This window comes from Amblyraja radiata, chromosome 23 (assembly GCF_010909765.2).
Source record: "Amblyraja radiata isolate CabotCenter1 chromosome 23, sAmbRad1.1.pri, whole genome shotgun sequence".
Classification (NCBI taxonomy): domain Eukaryota; kingdom Metazoa; phylum Chordata; class Chondrichthyes; order Rajiformes; family Rajidae; genus Amblyraja; species Amblyraja radiata.
Window position 1 is genome coordinate 18,513,098 of NC_045978.1, and position 18,512 is coordinate 18,531,609.

Consider the following 18,512-nt stretch of genomic DNA (forward strand, 5'->3'; position numbering starts at 1 on the left):
GGAGGTGAACTATTACCCTGCGGAAAGAATCCTGAAAACAATGGAGGTTAATGAAGCAAATGGTATATTCCCCCTTTTCATATATTTCTTCGTTTAAATAACTGATATAATCTTAATTATTATGCGTTTTAAAAATCAAAAGAAATGTTGAATAATGGTTTCTATTTAACTTAATAATTGTTTAATGAATGGAGCTTTATGTGAGAATCAATTGCGGACATTTTTAGAATTCAGATTTGATGTGCTCGTCTGCCTGCAATTATCCTGGGCGAGTATACTCGCCCACAGTTACCACAGGGATAACTGGCTTGTGGCGGCCAATCGTTCATAGCGACGTCCTTTTTGATCCTTTGTTGTCGGCTCTTCCTATCATTGTGAAGCAGAATTCACCAAGCGTTGGAGTGTACACCCATTATGTGTTTATCACCAGGACATGCATGTGTTTGACCGGGAAGTGTACATCCTTGGCAGATTTATATGTTTTAAAAGAATGCCAGTTCACACTCTGAGTTTCAGATCAACCTCCCGTTTAGCAGCAGAGACACATGTCAGAATATTTTAAAAAAAAAACTAAGCTGACTTTTAACGTGAGGTCTCCGGCTTAATTAAAACTGAAAACAAAACACGAGTTTATTTATTTTTTATTTTTTTTATTTTTATTTTTATTTATTTTTATTTTATTAGAAGTACGGTAAATTACAATACTACACAACACATATGTCTTAATACATTTTTTGTACCGCTTCATTTTTTGAGCTTTAAGAAAAAGATATAAGTAAAGGAAGTAAGGAAAGTGCGCAAGAGTCGTGAAGGTGCAAGAGAGTGTTGAGAAAAGAAAGCCCCTTAGAAAAGAAGTTAGAGAAGGAAGTAAAGAAAGAAAGAAGACCCTAGAAAAGAAGGAAAAAGAAAGGAGAAACAATCGCTCTATTATAACATTAAACTCCGCAGAAAGGGGACTACCAATCAAGTCTGTTTTTGTTATTTTGTTGTTTTGTTTTGTTTTTTTACACCCCGTTACCAGATCCTGGTACCTTTTATTTATTTATTTATTTATTTATGTATTTTTCACGTTAAACACGAGTTTATTGATGCATTAGTTTCATGTGCTAAAAGTCATTGAGCTTGAGTAGCAATGTATGGGGTACTGGATGCATTTTTGAAGCCTGTTTTTTTTATTACCGACAGCTGCCGCGTATGTTGGGTTACTTTTCAAAGCAAACGACCTTGACACGTTTGACAGGACAGGAGGTGAGTGAAAGGGAATCCGTGGAACCAAGAGCCTGACGTTGGACGACAGTTCGATCACTATCACTAGAAGGAGATCATCGATAACTTCCTTCAAACACGCTCAAATAATTTGTTTAACTGCGCTGTGTTCAACATGCCCGGGTTTGTCTGTGAGGGTTATACCTGAATTTGACACTGACATACCTTTATTATCTACGATAGTTTGAAATCTGTTTCTCCCTTACGAATATCCCGTATACATTTGTGAAACGTCCTTTGTACTTGTCTTTGAGCGTGCCCGAATTCTCTTTGGAGCGAGTATATCGGCATTTAAGGTCGCAAGTAAAAGTAGACATTGTCCGTAAGCAGGCTGATAAGGTCTGGATCAAACATGAGAATTGGTTTAACCAAAGTATCTACACCAGTCCGCCTCTGAGAGACCGTGGACCTTTCAGCTCTTTCAGAGTTTTGTACTTTTACTTAAGACTTTAGGACTCGGCCCTTTTATAACACATTTAGATTAACATTTTTGACATTCCCTGACAAACAGACATCTATCCTTAAGCTGTAGTTTCACTATACAGGCCACACTTTGGAGCAAGTGATAAGGTGATCCTCCACCTGAGTCTCACGTCGGCAGATTCATATCTTCCCGTCCGCTGATTTTACTGAAAGTGTTCAAGCCAGGAAATCCCACCCGAGGCGCTGCCCATGTGTACATAGTTGTTAATACTAAACTGAGTAGCTATTGATAGTTACCTCTTCTTGGTATCACACTTCTTGGTTCACTTCGCAGCGAACAATCAGTCTATCAGGGATCAATTGTCCTGATCTTTCCTGGCTTCCTACACCCCCCCCCCCCCCCCCCCTCCCCCAAACAATCTGATGAAGGGTCCCGACCCGAAACGTCGCCTTTCCATTTCCCCAAGTGATGCTGTCTGACAAGTAAATCCAGCATTTTGGGTTCATTTATAGATTTTAATAAACATTCGACTAATTTTCACATTTTTAAATTACACTATCTAAATCACATAATCTAAAAAATAGCCCAAACAAGTGACCTGGATAAGACACCAATATAACGCGCTATTTATCACACGTTCACTATTTCGGGGAGGATGAGATCTCCTTCATTCACAGTTTGATGCGATTCGACGCTGTGAACTGAATGTGGCCGATTCCTGGGGCTTCAGTCATCAGTCTTCCATCCTCGTGCTGTTTGGAGAGATTGCTGTCGAATGTCCGGATGACATACCTACTTTAAACTTCAGGTTTCTTCAATATTACCGAGCTTTGCTTTCCAATAAATAATTCAATATATAATCAATAATACACACAATGGTCTTGTGGATTGAAGATTCCCAATTTTCCACATTGATATAATGCTGGTGACAAGCAACGATTCAACGGACGAGCCCGGGCAGGCAGTATAGGGTGATTTCACTAAAGGTCACTGGAGCGTATAACCGCACCCACGTGACTGCAAAATTTAACTGGGGTACAAGCGTCACTTCCGGTACATGTTAGTGAATGGGAAAACACGCACTTTCACACCCGTTAAAAACATCGAAAACGGCCCGTTTTTGAGCTGCAATTTACTGTGCCAGGCGGGTGACCGTGAGGCACAGCTACCTAAATGTACAGTCCAAAAGAAAGATAGAAACTAAGGTAAATTCAAGAGGGAGCTGAAGGTGCAAAAACAGCGGAAGTGCTTAGCGGACATTTGCTGTGGAGATTTAAAGATCGAAAATATCGGGAATTATCGCGTTTGCTCGCTGCATTTCATCAAAAGTAAGGCATTATTGACTTTTTATCTTTATTCATTTGTTATATGAAAAGTTTTAAAAGTGAAAAATCCGTCAGTAAAATTGCAAAATCGCCCATGGTTCTCAGGTGGGTTTTAACATGCAAAATGAAAATTAGATTAGATTATTCCTTTAATAATCCTTTTCAGGAAATTACAGTGCCACGACAGCTTCAAGACAAACATAACACCACGCTTTCATACATAACAAGTTAAAATACGTTAAAATACAAGTTAAAATACAATTAATTTAAAAAAAGTGCAGTTATTTATGCTCATTATAAAGTCTTATAGCAGCTGGTAAACAGGACTTCCTGTATCTCTCCGTTTTGCACATTGGTGCAATCAGCCTCTGGCTGAAGATGCTGCTCTTGATCACCTTCAGGGCATGGAGTGGGTGAGTGGGGTTTGTCATTATGGAACCTAGTTTATTTAGAGTTCTGGCCTCTGCCACCTGCTGGACCGTTCGTTGCTCAGCCCCGACCACTGAGCCGGCCTTCCTGATTAGTTTGTCCAATCTGTTTTTATCCGCTATACGGGCGCCATCTCCCCAACAGGCCACAGCAAAGAACAGAGCACTGGCCACCACTGAATGGTAGACACTGCACAGTAGGGGTTGGCAGATATTAAAAGACCTCAGCCTCCTTAAAAAATACAGTCGGCTTTGTCCCCTCCTGTACACCGCCTCCATATGACACTTCCAGTTCAGCTCACTGTCAAGCTGCACCCCAAGGTACCTGTGATTAGCAACCACCTCCACCTCAGTGCCCTGAAGGTGCCACCAAGCGCTCAGTTGCCAACAAGCGCTTCTGAAGCTCCATTTACCATTTAAATAATCGTAAACTATCAATGCGTTTTGAAATATATTTTACTGATTGTGCAGGCTTTAAACAAGAAACATTGAGAAATATATTTTGGCAAATAATAAAATGTCCTAATTTTGTCCAATCAACAGCTGACAATTATCCCATTCCTTAGCTTGCATCTGAGTAAAATTTATTTCAAAACGCATTGATAGTTTACGATTATTTAAATGGTAAATGTAGCTTCAGAAGCGTTTTCATTTTGCATGTTAAAACCCACCTGAGAACCATGGGCGATTTTGCAATTTTACTGACGGATTTTTCACTTTTAAAACTTTTCATATAACAAATGAATAAAGATAAAAAGTCAATAATGCCTTACTTTTGATGAAATGCAGCAAGCAAACGCGATAATTCCCGATATTTTCGATCTTTAAATCTCCACGGCAAATGTCCGCTAAGCACTTCCGCTGTTTTTGCACCTTCAGCTCCCTCTTGAATTTACCTTAGTTTCTATCTTTCTTTTGGACTGTAAATTTAAGTAGCTGTGCCTCATGGTCACCCCGCCTGGCACAGTAAATTGCAGCTCAAAAACGGGCCGTTTTCGATGTTTTTAACGGGTGTGAAAGTGCGTGTTTTCCCATTCACTAACATGTACCGGAAGTGACGCTTGTACCCCAGTTAAATTTTGCGGTCACGTGGGTGCGGTTCTACGCTCCAGTGACCTTTAGTGAAATCACCCTATTGCACAAACGGTAGGTTTTGCCAATGCGCTCAGTGGAGTTCACCGCCGCCAATGTACACAGAGACCATTTCTTGGAACGTACGTTGAAGAACTCGCCTAGTTTGTCCTCCTGGGGCGGTTTAAATTTCGGAGGAATCACGCATCCCAACCGACTTAGTTATTTGCGGTTGGAATCAGTTCTCTCTTTGGGGCCAATGTTCTTCATTCGCGGACGGGCATGTCACCTTCATCATCTTCGACAGTCGGTACGGCCACTTGCCCCGCCAATGTTTTCGAGAGACAAGTAATTTGTACACAGGAGATTTCACTGTTAAATCTAACCATCTGTTTGTCTGAGTTTCAGAGGCTCGGGTAACAAGCAATTCCTTAAAGCAAGACGATTCTCGTTACATGGTAGAATTTGTTCAAGGAGAAGTACCAATCTATGGTATATTATATTCTCACGACTGCTTTCACTAAGATTTTATATTAAAAGTGAACCAGGCAGTTGTGGAGGGAATAGTCTCTGTGGAAAGCAAAATAAAAAGGGTGGAGATGGGAGGACGTGTCTCGTGGTGGGATCCCGTTGGCAGTGACGAAAATGTCGGAGACTGATGGGGTGAAAAGTGAGGACAGGGGGACTCTGTCCCTGTTACGACTGGAGGGAGAGGAAGCAACAGCAGAATTACTGAAGACAGAGGAGACACTTGTGAGGGCTTCATCTATGATAGAAGAGGAGAACCCCCGTTCCCTGATGAATGAGGACATCTCAGATGTCCGAGTGTAGAACAGCTTATCTTGGAAGTAGAAGCGGGGAGACAGAGGAGTTGGGAGTTGGGGATTGGGGATAGTCTTTGCAAGAGGAAGAAGTGTAGTCCAGATAACTGTGGGAGTCAATATGTTTGTAGGTTTGGAAGATGTAACTAGGAACATGGACAAGGGAGAGCCAGTGGATGTAGTGTACCTGGACTTTCAGAAAGCCTTTGATAAGGTCCCACATAGGAGATTAGTGGGTAAAATTAGAGCACATGGTATTGGGGATAGGGCACTGACATGGATAGAAAATTGGTTGGCAGACAGGAAACAACAAGTAGGGATTAACAGGTCCCTTTCAGAACGGCAGGCAGTGACTAATGTGGTACTGCAAGGCTGGGTGCTGGGACTGCAACTATTTACAATATACATAAATTATTTAGATGAAGGAATTAAAAGTAACATTAGCAAATTTGCAAATGACACAACGCTGGGTGGCAGTGAACTGTGAGGAGGATGCTATGAGGATGCAGGGTGACTTGGACAGGTTGGGGTGAGTGGGCAGATGCATGACAGATGCAGCTTAATGTGGATACATGTTATCCACTTTGCTGGCAAGAACAGGAAGGCAGATTATTATCTGAATGATGTCAAGTTAGGAAAAGGGGAAGTACAACGAGATCTGGGTGTCCTTGTTCAGCAGGTATAGCAAGCAGTGAAGAAAGCAAATGGCATGTTGGCCTTCATAACAAGAGAAATTGAGTATAGGATCAAACGGTCCTTCTGCAGTTGTACAGGGCCCTAGTGAGACCGCACCTGGAGTATTGTGTGCAGTTTTGGTATCCAAATTTGAGGAAGGACTCTCTTGCTATTGAGGGAGTTAATCCCTGGGAGGTTAATTCCCGGGATGGCGGGGCTGTCATATGTTGAAAGAATGCAGCGACTGGGCTTGTTTCACCCAGAGTTGTGAATCTGTGGAATTCTCTGCCTCATAAGGTAGTGGAGGCCAATTCTCTGGATGCTTTCGAGAGAGAGTTAGATAGAGCTCTTAAAGATAGCAGAGGCAAGGGATATGGGGAGAAGGCAGGAACGGGATACTGATTGTGGATGATCAGCCGTGATCACAGTGAATGGCTATGCTTGCTCGAAGGGCCGAATGGCCTACTCCTGCAGCTATTGTCTATTGTCTATTGAATGTGCCAATGAATGCCAATGGTAGTCGTTAAGACTCATTTATTGGAAATGATCATTGATTGGTACCTGTGCAGCTACAACAATATTTGACATTGCTAGGCCTTGCCTGAACTTTGAAGGCCCTGTCTAATGGAGACACTGACTGTTTTCTGAGGAATTGCACATGGAATCAAACATTTTGCAATCATCAGTGAAATTCTGACCACTGACCTTGTGATGAAATAAAGGTCATTGATGAAGTAGTTGAAGATGGACGAATCCGGGGCACTGCCTGAGGAACTCCTGCAGTGATGGCCTGGGGCTGGGCTGATTGACCTTCAAGGGTTCACAGTCATATTCAAATGAAAATAAAAACTTATATTCAAAACATGAATGCAAGTGAAACCATGTCTTCACCACCATGTAAACAGAGGAAGCAGCTACTTGTCCATTTAACTCCTCAGCCACACAAACGTTTCTGTCTAGGTAATGGATTTGTCACTCCTGTCCAAGTTTACCTGTTTGATATTCAATGCTATCTGTCAATTGAATAAATGATTGGAAAGGAGAAAACTTGCATGTTAATTTAATCCTCAGTAAATAACATTGTACTTTACTCAGTCATTTCCCCCCACCACCACCCCCCAACCCCCCCCCCCCCCCCTTCCTCCCCCCCCCACCACCACCCCCCAACTCCATCTTGTTTAATGACAAAAACTAATAATTACAAATTCTGTACCTCTCCTTTATTAAAGATGAAGAAACCTGATTGGATGTCAATATTTATCTTAATCATTGAAATAATTTCACTTACGGTGCTGATATAGCTTTCTATTTGTCAACATTGTCTATTTGTTAATTTTGTCTCATTGTTAACATTGTTTCACGCACAAACAATAATGCCTGACCTGGATTAAATGCATTTTCACATGTCTGAAGATGCTGCCTCAGCAGATATAATACAGTATATCTGGTATATTTATTTTTAACTGAAGGTTCTGCTATGATACCATATAGGGAAGCAGGCAGAAGTGGAGAGTGACATCTGTAGTGACTTGAGCCATGTTAAGAAGCTATGTGATATTCAATACTTTAGAAGCCATCCTTGAAATTCAGGCATCTAATCTTACACATTCCGAAAGAGGAAGGGATCTAGACCAGTGTTAATTCCGGTTCTAGACTTACTCCCCTAGTCTGGTTTAGTCAAACACTGTCAAACTCTGGTTCCAAAACCTTACTTTGTTGAAGGACAAACTGCAGGGATGGTTGCCAATCCACTCACGCAAGACAACAATATCTCAATCATCCGACCCACCCCAAAGACTTACCCACTTTCTATACCCTTCTGAACTAAGGGTGTGACATTACTTGGGGGAGGCAACCCCTCCAAGTCAATTACCGATACCGGCTGCAAAACACATAGAATGACAACTCTTTGGCCCAATCATGTAACGGTATATAACATAGTTTCAACACATAGCACTTCCACAATCAGCATGACCTCTGCACTCACCTGAAATTACGCAATCAGCGCGACCTGTCCACTAAGCGGAAGTCATGAAATGAGCCGGACTTTTGGACTAAACACAGTTCAATGTGATCATGGCTGATCATCCCCAATCAATACCCCGTTCCTGTCTTCTCCCCATATCCCCGGACTCTGCTATTTTCAAGAGCCCTATCTGGCTCTCTCTTGAAAGCATCCAGAGAACCTGCCTCCACCGCCCTCTGAGGCAGAGAATTCCACAGGCTCACCACTTCATACACACCTATATCCTTGGCACTTCTCTAGCTCGATGTAATCCATTTGAAGAGTTTCCATTTGAACCGCGCTACTGTGGTGTCGGTTAGTGCCGGAGCTGTTGAGCCAAGGGACTCTGTGCTGGTGCTGCTGGTGATACAACAGTTTAAGAAAGAACTGCAGATAGAAACATAGAAACATAGAAAATAGGTGCAGGAGTAGAGGCCATTCGGCCCTTCGAGCCTGCACCACCATTCAATATGATCATGGCTGATCATCCAACTCAGTATCCTGTACCTGCCTTCTCTCCATACCTCCTGATCCCTTTAGCCACAAGGGCCACATCTAACTCCCTCTTAACTATAGCCAATGAACTGGCCTCAACTACCTTCTGTGGCAGAGAATTCCACAGATTCACCACTCTCTGTGTGAAAAATGTTTTTCTCATCTCGGTCCTAAAAGATTTCCCCCTTATCCTTAAACTGTGACCCCTTGTTCTGGACTTCCCCAACATCGGGAACAATCTTCCTGCATCTAGCCTGTCCAACCCCTTAAGACATTTGTAAGTTTCTATCAGATCCCCCCTCAATCTTCTAAATTCTAGCGAGTACAAGCCGGGTCTATCCAGTCTTTCTTCATATGAAAGTCCTGCTGGAGCCCTGGGTGAATCTCTAGCTACCACATTGTTGAATGGATGTGATTGCACTGGAAAGGGTGCAGATGAGATGCATGGAGTTGCTGCTGGGATGGAGCATCTCAGTTATGATTAAAAGTTGTATAGCGTTTGTTTCCTTTAGAGTGAAGAAGTCTGAGGAGGAACGATAAAGATGTACAAAATTATGAGGGGCATAAATAGGGCAGATAGAGAATGAATTGTTTATAATCAGGTGACGTGTGTTTAAAGTAAGGGGTAAGAGATTTGGAGCTGAATTGTGGAAGAATTTTCATACCTAGTGGGCGATTCTGATCTAGACTACAATTTCTGCTGGAATGGTGGAGGTATCCAGATCTTGTTGTAAACCTAATTAGTAATCTTCACTATCCACCAATGTTGGTGTCATGCACAAACATACTAATCATGCCACTTACATTCTTATCCAAATCATTAGTATATGACAAAAAACAACATACCCAGCACCAATCCCTGTGACACTCCACTGATCACACACCTCCAATTTTGTAAATAACTCTCCAATGTCACCCACTGCCTCTAATCATCACAACAAATTTGTATCTAATTGGCTAGCTCACCCTGGTTACCCCAGGCTTGAAACTTCCAGATCACCTTACCACTTTTTAAAGCATGTGGGATCCTCATCATCACTTGAAGAGCTTTCTGAACATTGTCATGATATTATTTGCCCATGAAGACTTCCCTCCCAAACAGTTCTGCACTTATTAACAGACTGTATGAGAACACTTTGCAGCTGACCAGTAGATTCCTTAAAAGCTAAGGTGAAGAATTACTTAAGCTACTTAACATCACATAGATTTTCAAGCATTGGTTGTTCGGCGCATTTGACACTCCAGGGAGTTCGTGACATTTTCCTTAGAAGAAGAGAACAATACAATGTTCTTTAGTTTTTTTAATTTAGAGATACAGCGTGGAAACAGGCCCTTTGGCCCACCATGTCTACATCGACCAATAATCACCCACATACTACACACTTGGAGCAATTTTTATAGAGGCCAATAAACCTACAAATCTGCACATCTTTGAAATGTGGGGGAAAGCCAAAACGCCCCGAGAAAGGAATTGAGGAGAAATTTCTATAGTCAAAGAGTGGTGAATCTGTGGAATTCATGGCCACAGACGGCTGTGGAGGCCGTCATTGGGTATTTTAAAAGTGGGGATTGACATATTCTTGATTAGTAAAGGTATCAAAAGTTATGGGGAGAAGGCAGGAGAATGTGACTGAGAGGGAACGATAGATCAGCCATGAGTGGAGCAGACGCGATGAGCTGAATGACCTCATACTGCTCTTATGGTCAATGAACTTATGAAACTCCATACAGACAGCACCTGTAGCCAGAGTCGAACCAGGGTCTCTGGTGCTGTAAGGCAGCAAGACTGCAACTGAGCTACTGTGCCGCCCTGCATTTCTGAGGTAGCATACCACCCAAACTTCAAACAGTTCTGCAGTGTCTTGCCAGTCATGAACTGAAAATTGGCAATGTTTATCAGTGCTTCATGCATTCCCCGCTGTTGTTCATGTAGGGAGGATATTTGTTGCCAGAGCTCTGATAGTCAGCTTCGAAATATTTAAATAAATAAAAATATTGAATACTAGTTTTTTTAAGTTTGAAAATAAAAAAATGAAAACACATTAAGATCATAATTAATTAAAAATGTTAAAACAAAATAAATATTTTTTTCACTGTATTTAACTTCCACCATTTGATTTTTATAATTTTGATGTTGGTGGCTCCATTCAAATTATTGAAGCAATTGCCTGCATGCCATCAGCCCTGGTGTAAAGCTGATGGGCTGTACATGAAGATCCCCAGAGCTGGAGATGGAGGGCGTCTATGCTGGCATCTGTTTTGTATTCTCACATTTGGCTGAGCATATGTCCAACAGAACTGAAGTGTGAACAGCTGACATTTGGCAGCTCTCCCTCCACAAGAAAAGCTATTTATTGCAAAAGAATGAGGGATTGATAAAATATTTAGAAGCTCCGGTTCAGTGGAACACTCAATTTAAGATTCTGCAATGGATAAGATGCAGGGGCTTAGATCCCACCACTTCACAATGGAACCATGCAGGTGACATCTGCTGAGTCAGTGGGAGCAATAGCTTCAGAAAGAAAATCATGAGCAGATATCTTTTAACTATGATTGAGATGGCACCCTCTGAATGTCTAAGGCGGTGAATAAATGTCCTTTGGCAAATGTAATCACACATGATTTCTGCTCAAAAGAACCTCAAAGGAAAATCCTAAAATGATGAAATTGGTGCTGTTTCAAATTGCAAGGTGTATTTCTAATTAAATATATATGTAATTGTAAAATGATTTTTCTGCACTGATTGGCATAATTGAAAGCTATTCTTTCATCGGGATAATGGAGAATGAGGAAACAAGGATCTGCAGATGCAGGTTTACAAAAAAAGACTTAAAGTACTGGAGTAAGTTAGCAGGTCAGGCAGCATAAGAGAACATGGATAGGTGACATTTCGTAATGGGATCCTTCTTCAGTCGTTCTCCAAAGAAGTAGCAATGTTACAAAATTTTGAGATTTTAAAAATCAAGTCTGTAATTTATCCCATCAGATAAAGCATAAAAATAAGTTTAATTTGACACCTAATTCACTTTCATATCTCAAGTATTTAAAAAGTTATGGCCATTTTCATACTGGGAAATGAGCATCTTGTTCCCTATTGATTTTCTATGGACATAACAAAAAAGCTGTGATCGTGAACAGTCAAAAGCCCATAACTTTCTTAAAAATTAAGAGAACTGAATGAAATTTTCAGTTATCATAGATTGAAGCATTCTGAAACAAATATAAAATAATCTTACTTGGATGACCTGAAATTAAAGCATATAATTAGTTAGTTACCTAATTGTAGCTAATTTCAGACTTCAATTACTAGATCTAAACATCTATCCATTTCTTAATAAATGATTAACATTTTTAAATAGCCTAAATGTCCAAATAATATTCACAAATAATTCACAATAAAGCATGATTTTTAAATCTCATTTACATTAATTTATAGGCCAAATGGAAGGAATTTAGTGTTTAATTGCTGTAAATAAATGCCCATTTAAATCAGCTTTCCAGTGGGTCCCTGTGGAACGCGCTGGTTTAGAACGTTCACATTGCGGTAGATTTGTGCCCCAAATGCCGAGAAAAATACTGCGCAATATAATGGGCCTAAATTGAGCTACTCGCAATATTAAACTTAGTATAAAGGGATCTTTAGAAGCCCTTTTTAATGTAAAAATATACAACCTAACTTCTGCTATTTGCTTTATGAGACCCTGCGGTTGCTGGCGGTCGCGGGTTTAGAGATTGATTTTTAAACTACTATAACTATTATTCAAGGCCTTTAAACCTAATAATAGCTTTTGCGACGGGGTCTTCCAGCGATTTTTCGTTAATAATTAACTAGGCTGAACATTTTCGATTGGAACAGCTTAGAGAAAATTGCGTTTTAAACCCACCCCCTCTAAACGGCGCCAAAATCGCGCACACCCTCAGCAGCAGATCTTCAACGACGCTTCAGGTAGGCTTTGCAACATACCTAAAAGAAGGAGGTCAGATTTCTTAACAAATGCAGGTTTTATTTTAGCTTTAGAGATACAAGGTGGAAACAGGCCCACCGAGTCGGCACTGACCAACAATCACCCATACACTAGTTCATACGCACTATAGATAAATTTACAAAAGCAAATTAACCTACAAACCTGCACATGTTTGAAATGTGGGAGCGAACCACAGCGCTTGGAGAAAACACAAGTGGTCATGGGGGAATGTACAAATTCCATATAGACAGCACCGATAATCAGGATTAAACCTGTGTCTGTAAGGCAGCAACTCTACCTTTGAACCACTGTACCGCCCAGGTCAAGTGAGTTGATCTGAAAGTCGTGCTAAATGTTGTACTAATATTTTATAATATCCTGGGAAATGCAAATGATGGATATCGTTGCTCAGTAAACATTTTAAAATTTAATTTTTGTTATTTTAATATGCAGCAATCCAACCAAAGTTGTCAAAATTAGGAAGAAGTGTGGTAAAATTTTGTTCTTCACAATTCAACTGGCAAACAGATATGTAAGCTTCCAATGCAAGAAGAGATTCCATATAATGGGAGGATTTTTCTAAGAGCTTTTGTGAATCCTGCAACAGTTCATTGGGAGCCATTAAGGAAATAATTTAATGCACCAGTAAAAACAAATTCTGCACTTTCAATGGAGTGTGCTTTATGTATTCTCATTTGCTGCTTCTCAAGAGAAAAAAAAATTCCATGTAATTTGCTGGGATTATTAATTTAGTCTACATTTTTTAGAACACCAATTTAATGAATTTGGCCGGTTTACAGAAATCAGGAAAACATCGTGGCATCTGGATGTATTTTCAGTACAAGGAATGAGTCTTCATTGTTCACCCTATACCGGTATCATGAACGTTTTCATCAATGTGTAGTTGTGAAAACTGACTTTTATGGATAACCTCTACAAGACTGAGTGTCAAGAGTGTTTTTTTTTTGTCATATGCACTGGATATGAACTGGAATAATGAAATGTTTATTTGCTGTGGCTTTTCAGGCACATTTTTCCATTCAATATGTCTCGTAGTATTGTGAATGTTATTTTTTGTCCAAATGGCATTTGCAAATCTGTAAAAGCTAATAGGTTTGCACTAAATGGGCACATATATGTTCGTGGTTGGAGAAGGGTATATGTAGATTTGCATGAGTAAAACAGGCGTTTTGACATTGCTGAGTCTTTTAACATAAATATTGAAAAGTACAACTTTGCTACATGTCTTTATTTGTACGTTGAAATGCTATTTATTTATTTCTGAAGGTTTAAAGGATCATGTGTTTGACATGTCAGAGAACTTAACTGATCACATTATTTCTTCCAGTAAGAAACACATTTTAGTTTAAAGATACAGCATGGACACAGGCCCTTCGGCCCACCAAGACCGCACTGACCAGCGATCCCCGCACGTTAACACTACCCTACACACACTAGAGATGATTTTTGGAAAACTAGGAAACCAAAGATCTCAGAGAAAACCCGCACAGGTCACAGCGAGAACATACAAACTCCGTACAAACAAGCATCCGGAGTCAGGATCGAACCCGGATCTCTGGCGCTATAAGACATTAGCTCAACATTTCAGGGAAACATTTAAAATAACACTTAGAAAGAACAATTCCTACAACAGTGAATACACTTCCAGCATTTAAATGTAGGTAAGTAAACTGTGAGGTTCTTTGTTTCATGACTCTTTATTTCATAAAAAGAAATAATGGATACATTTTTAAGGGACTGCAAACTCAAATAGTTACAGCAATAAAATCATGAAAAAAATGTACTTTTCACTAAAGGTTTTCCATGCCACTCTCCTGACTCAATTTCCATGAAAATCTCAATATTCTAATTGGCACATACCCACTTGGCACGATGAGCACTTCTACATTGAGAAATAACATATGGTTACAATATATACTTAATGAAAGAAACTTAATGAATGTTACACTGCCCAGCTGTTCATGACACCGTCTGCATAAATGCTGTCAGTAAGAAAAATATTAAAATCAAAACTGAAAATATAACTTGTATTGATTGCCATTCAATTAGTGAAACACCAGCAGTCTGTTGCGTGCTCATTTCCTGTGTCTGTATACTTGGTATTTGTTTCTTATTTGCATCAATTTCCTTATTTTTTTTATTCCCACATGTCTCATCAGTTTGAATTTAGACTTTCTTCTTGCAGAATATACTTATCCAGGACCTGTTCAACAACATTTTAATAATTACCCATTGCTGTTCTAAAAGTATTATTGTCTGGTTTATTTTCCTTTAATGTCTTGAAATGTAAATGTTTCCTTAAAGTTTGTATGAATATATCTAACTCTTGAAGAGCAAGTCATTTATTAAACTGTTAAAAATGTGAATCATATGTGAGTTTAAAAATGCTGCATGACCTGTAAAAGTCTGGGAGTATACTTTGATTTTTAAAAGAGAGGTGAGGTGAGCGAGTGAATGAAATATGTTAAATCTTTGTTCATAGATGTTTGAATCCTATGCTCCAGAGGATAAAGGATGAACCAAATGAAAGAAACCTAATGTGAAACAAATTTGCAAGATATCTTATCTTTTAAGAGGTAGTGTCTCTTTAAGATGTTGTGTGCATGTGTGGTGTGTATGCAGGGCCACATATCCACTATTCCTTCTTCTATATTCTTTGAATTGTATGTTAAAAGTTTTCACTGAAATTAGTTGGTTAATTATCTTGCTCTTTATTAATTAAATGTAATGATTTAATCTTGAACTGGGCATAAAAGAAGAAACACCACTTTTTTTCCTGTTCAGATTTTCCTCTGAAATTGTAATGTTTATCCCTAATGAGCTTTGACCCACCATTCTTCTTAGCTGCAACAGTTAAGGTCACTAGACAACTCGTGAGAACTGAAGAAGACCCTCCTTTACAGATCCCACAGCTGCCCCCTGATTGTGTCAGTTGTGACAGCCCTTCTGGATGGGGCATTCAGTATTCCTATCTTATTAAGCATGGGATTCTTTGTACCATATCTTACTAAGTGTGGCCTTAATATTACCAGTACATACACATGCTATGCCTGATCTAATCAATACATGGTATTTTCCCTGATATCAAACTCCACCATGTGTCCTTCTTATTGTGACCAAACTCAAGGTGTACAGATATATATAATTGATACATGTGGATGCCTGGCACATTTTCCCACTCTTTCTCCGACATTGATCCCAACTCCAACCCGCTCGGAGTCCGGGTCTAGTTTTAATCCCTACATGTAAAGTGCAATTTGACGACATTCATCACAGATTAATCACTGTGGTCTTGAATATCTCTTCTATTCCTGCTCGTGATTGGTGCTCTTCCAAAATTTGTTAATTGTTTTGTGTTAATTAGTTTAGGGCGCTGTCACAACTGACAGCCTAATTTGCGAATTTAGAAGAGTTTGCCCTCGACTCATACTCGCAGCATGGTCGACACGAGGTCCTGGGTGGTCTTTGTAACTCTCCTTCATGCTCGAGAGTCGTCCCGCATACTCAAGGCCTCAGCTAAGTCGCGGCATATTTTTCAACATGCTGAAAAATGCCCGCGAGTAAAATAAGGTCGCCATGGAAAAAAATTGATGTTTTTTTTACTCATAGGTTTAGTCGAAGTAGGTCGTAGTAGATCAGCATGTTATTCGTAGGTAATCGAAGGTAATCGAAGGTAATCGAAGGTAGTTGAACATAGTTGAAGGGAAGTTGAAGGAGATCGAAGGAGGTCGTCTTCACTCTCCACTATTGTGTCCAATTTACCCAAAGCTAGTCAAAGCTATTCAACATAGTCGAAGGAGGTCGAAGGAGGTCTTCTACATAGTCGAAGGAGGTCTTCAACATGACACCTTTTCAAACTCTCCTAAACCCTTCTAAACTCGCCAAATAGGTCGCTGCACTAACTACAAGAGTTACAACATAAATCTCCTCTTCCAGTTTAACCTCCCAGAAAAAGAGACTTCTGTAGCTTATGGGACAGAATGTTCAACTTTAGATTTAGCGAATTTAGATAGTAAGTTACATATTCTTTCTCATCACAATGTAATCACGATATGTAATCGGTTAACTCTATCTTACCATTTTTGAATAATAATATCCATCTCATGATACTGATAATTATGCCAAAAAGCCAACATTAATATTGAAGTAGAAGAACATGCACACATTATTAACCAAATTCTGAAGCATTTATCTATTGTTGCTTGATCTATTCAGGAGCTTACACTTTGCAGTACTTATGGGTCCTTCATGTTCGCAACAATAGCCATGATGTTTTCTTTGCTCCTTGACAACTTGAATATATGCTAGACGTTTACTCTGTAAATGTAATGCTACAAAAGTATTTTACTGTATCTCAATAATAAACCAATACCAATTCTCATTGCTTGTGTTTAAATTCACCTACCTGGAGAATGAGGTCAAGGAAAGAGAATTCACGTAGCGACCCTGTTTCCACTAATCTTTCCACCACCACCACGCATAAGAAGCACAAGAAGCGCCAGACAGACATCATTGCATTGCCCAGTGAAAGAGCTAACAGTCAAATCTGGATAATTTATGTGATCCATTAATCATGCTGATAAAACAGACTGTAGACAGTCCAGAGAGAGAGAAAGAGTTAAGTAGAAGCACTGGAAACAAAGAGAAACTTGGAATTGTTCCAGCTAGATTGCTCAATTTGGAAATGCCAGATTTGATCATCTTGCTGTTAGAGTTCTGGTTTAACAGAGTCAATAATAGATGAGGGAAAGGCACTGATGGATTACTGGGTTGGGGAATGCTGCTGGTGGAATAATGTAACTGTAAATGATGAAACAGACGACTGATACAATAGGAAACAATACAGTTGAGGCACTTGAATCATTTAAACTAAAATTTCAATACTAGAATCAGATGAAGTATCATTTTTGCACCTTTGTCATTCTGCCATTAATAATCTTGTCATTGCATTGGGAGTGCAACTTGGGACCAATTTAAGCCCGTAACAGCTTCAGCATGATGGTGTTTCTTTCGTGATACCTTTCAACTGGTCTTGGAGAAGGAGATTGATTGAAGGTATGTTTTATATGCCATGCTGATGAGCCATTATACAAAAGGGAGCTTGCCATTTCTCGAGAAGAATAAACATACAGACATTAATCTGTCACCTGGAACTAACTGGGAAGCTTAATCTTGATCACAGGAAGCAGATTGTCAGGCTTCTGACATTCAGTGAATCCCATGAAACCGACCAGTAAAGCTGGCCCCAATAAAAGCTATCATGATGATTACAGGTAAGGTTGTTCATAGATACACTGAGATAATGTATCAATAACTATCACATGATCATTGTAAATCTTCCACGCTACCCCATGAAAATGTAAAAATAGGGATGCAATAAAAATTCTATATCTGATGAACACACTTAAAATTAAAACACCACCTAAATGTAACTCATTTTCAAAACTCGCAAGTGGGAAATGATAATGAGAAAATATTTTAAAGCATAGCTGCCTTTTTGTGTATAGACTCAAAGTGCTGGCGTAACTCAGCGGGTCAAGCAGCATCTCTGGAGAAAATGATGGGTGACATTTCGAGTCAGGACCCTTCTTCAGAATTCTTGTAATGTGTTGGTGAGTGGCAGAATCTAGGGTGAATTGATGAGAATGTGGAGGAAACCATTAAAAGGTACAATTAATGGAGGCACGGGGTTGCTCTGTCAGCTGACACACTCAATGGATTAAAATAGTCTCCCTTTGTATCGCAAAGGAACATGAACTAGAAATCAAACTAAAGACATGAACATTGTAATTTAGTTATAAAGTAAAGAAAGCTGAATGTATGAATCTTTTCAAATTAAGTATTTGTATTACATGAAGGATTGTCAGATTACACGTTACTGCACAAAGAATTACACAGTCGCAAGGCAAAAAAAATATTTTCTGGATATGTCTTTTGAAAAAAATGTTTAGAGATAATGTGGGTGGAGATCAAAAGAAATTCAAAATAAAATATCGAACTCTTTCCTTCTCCGTGC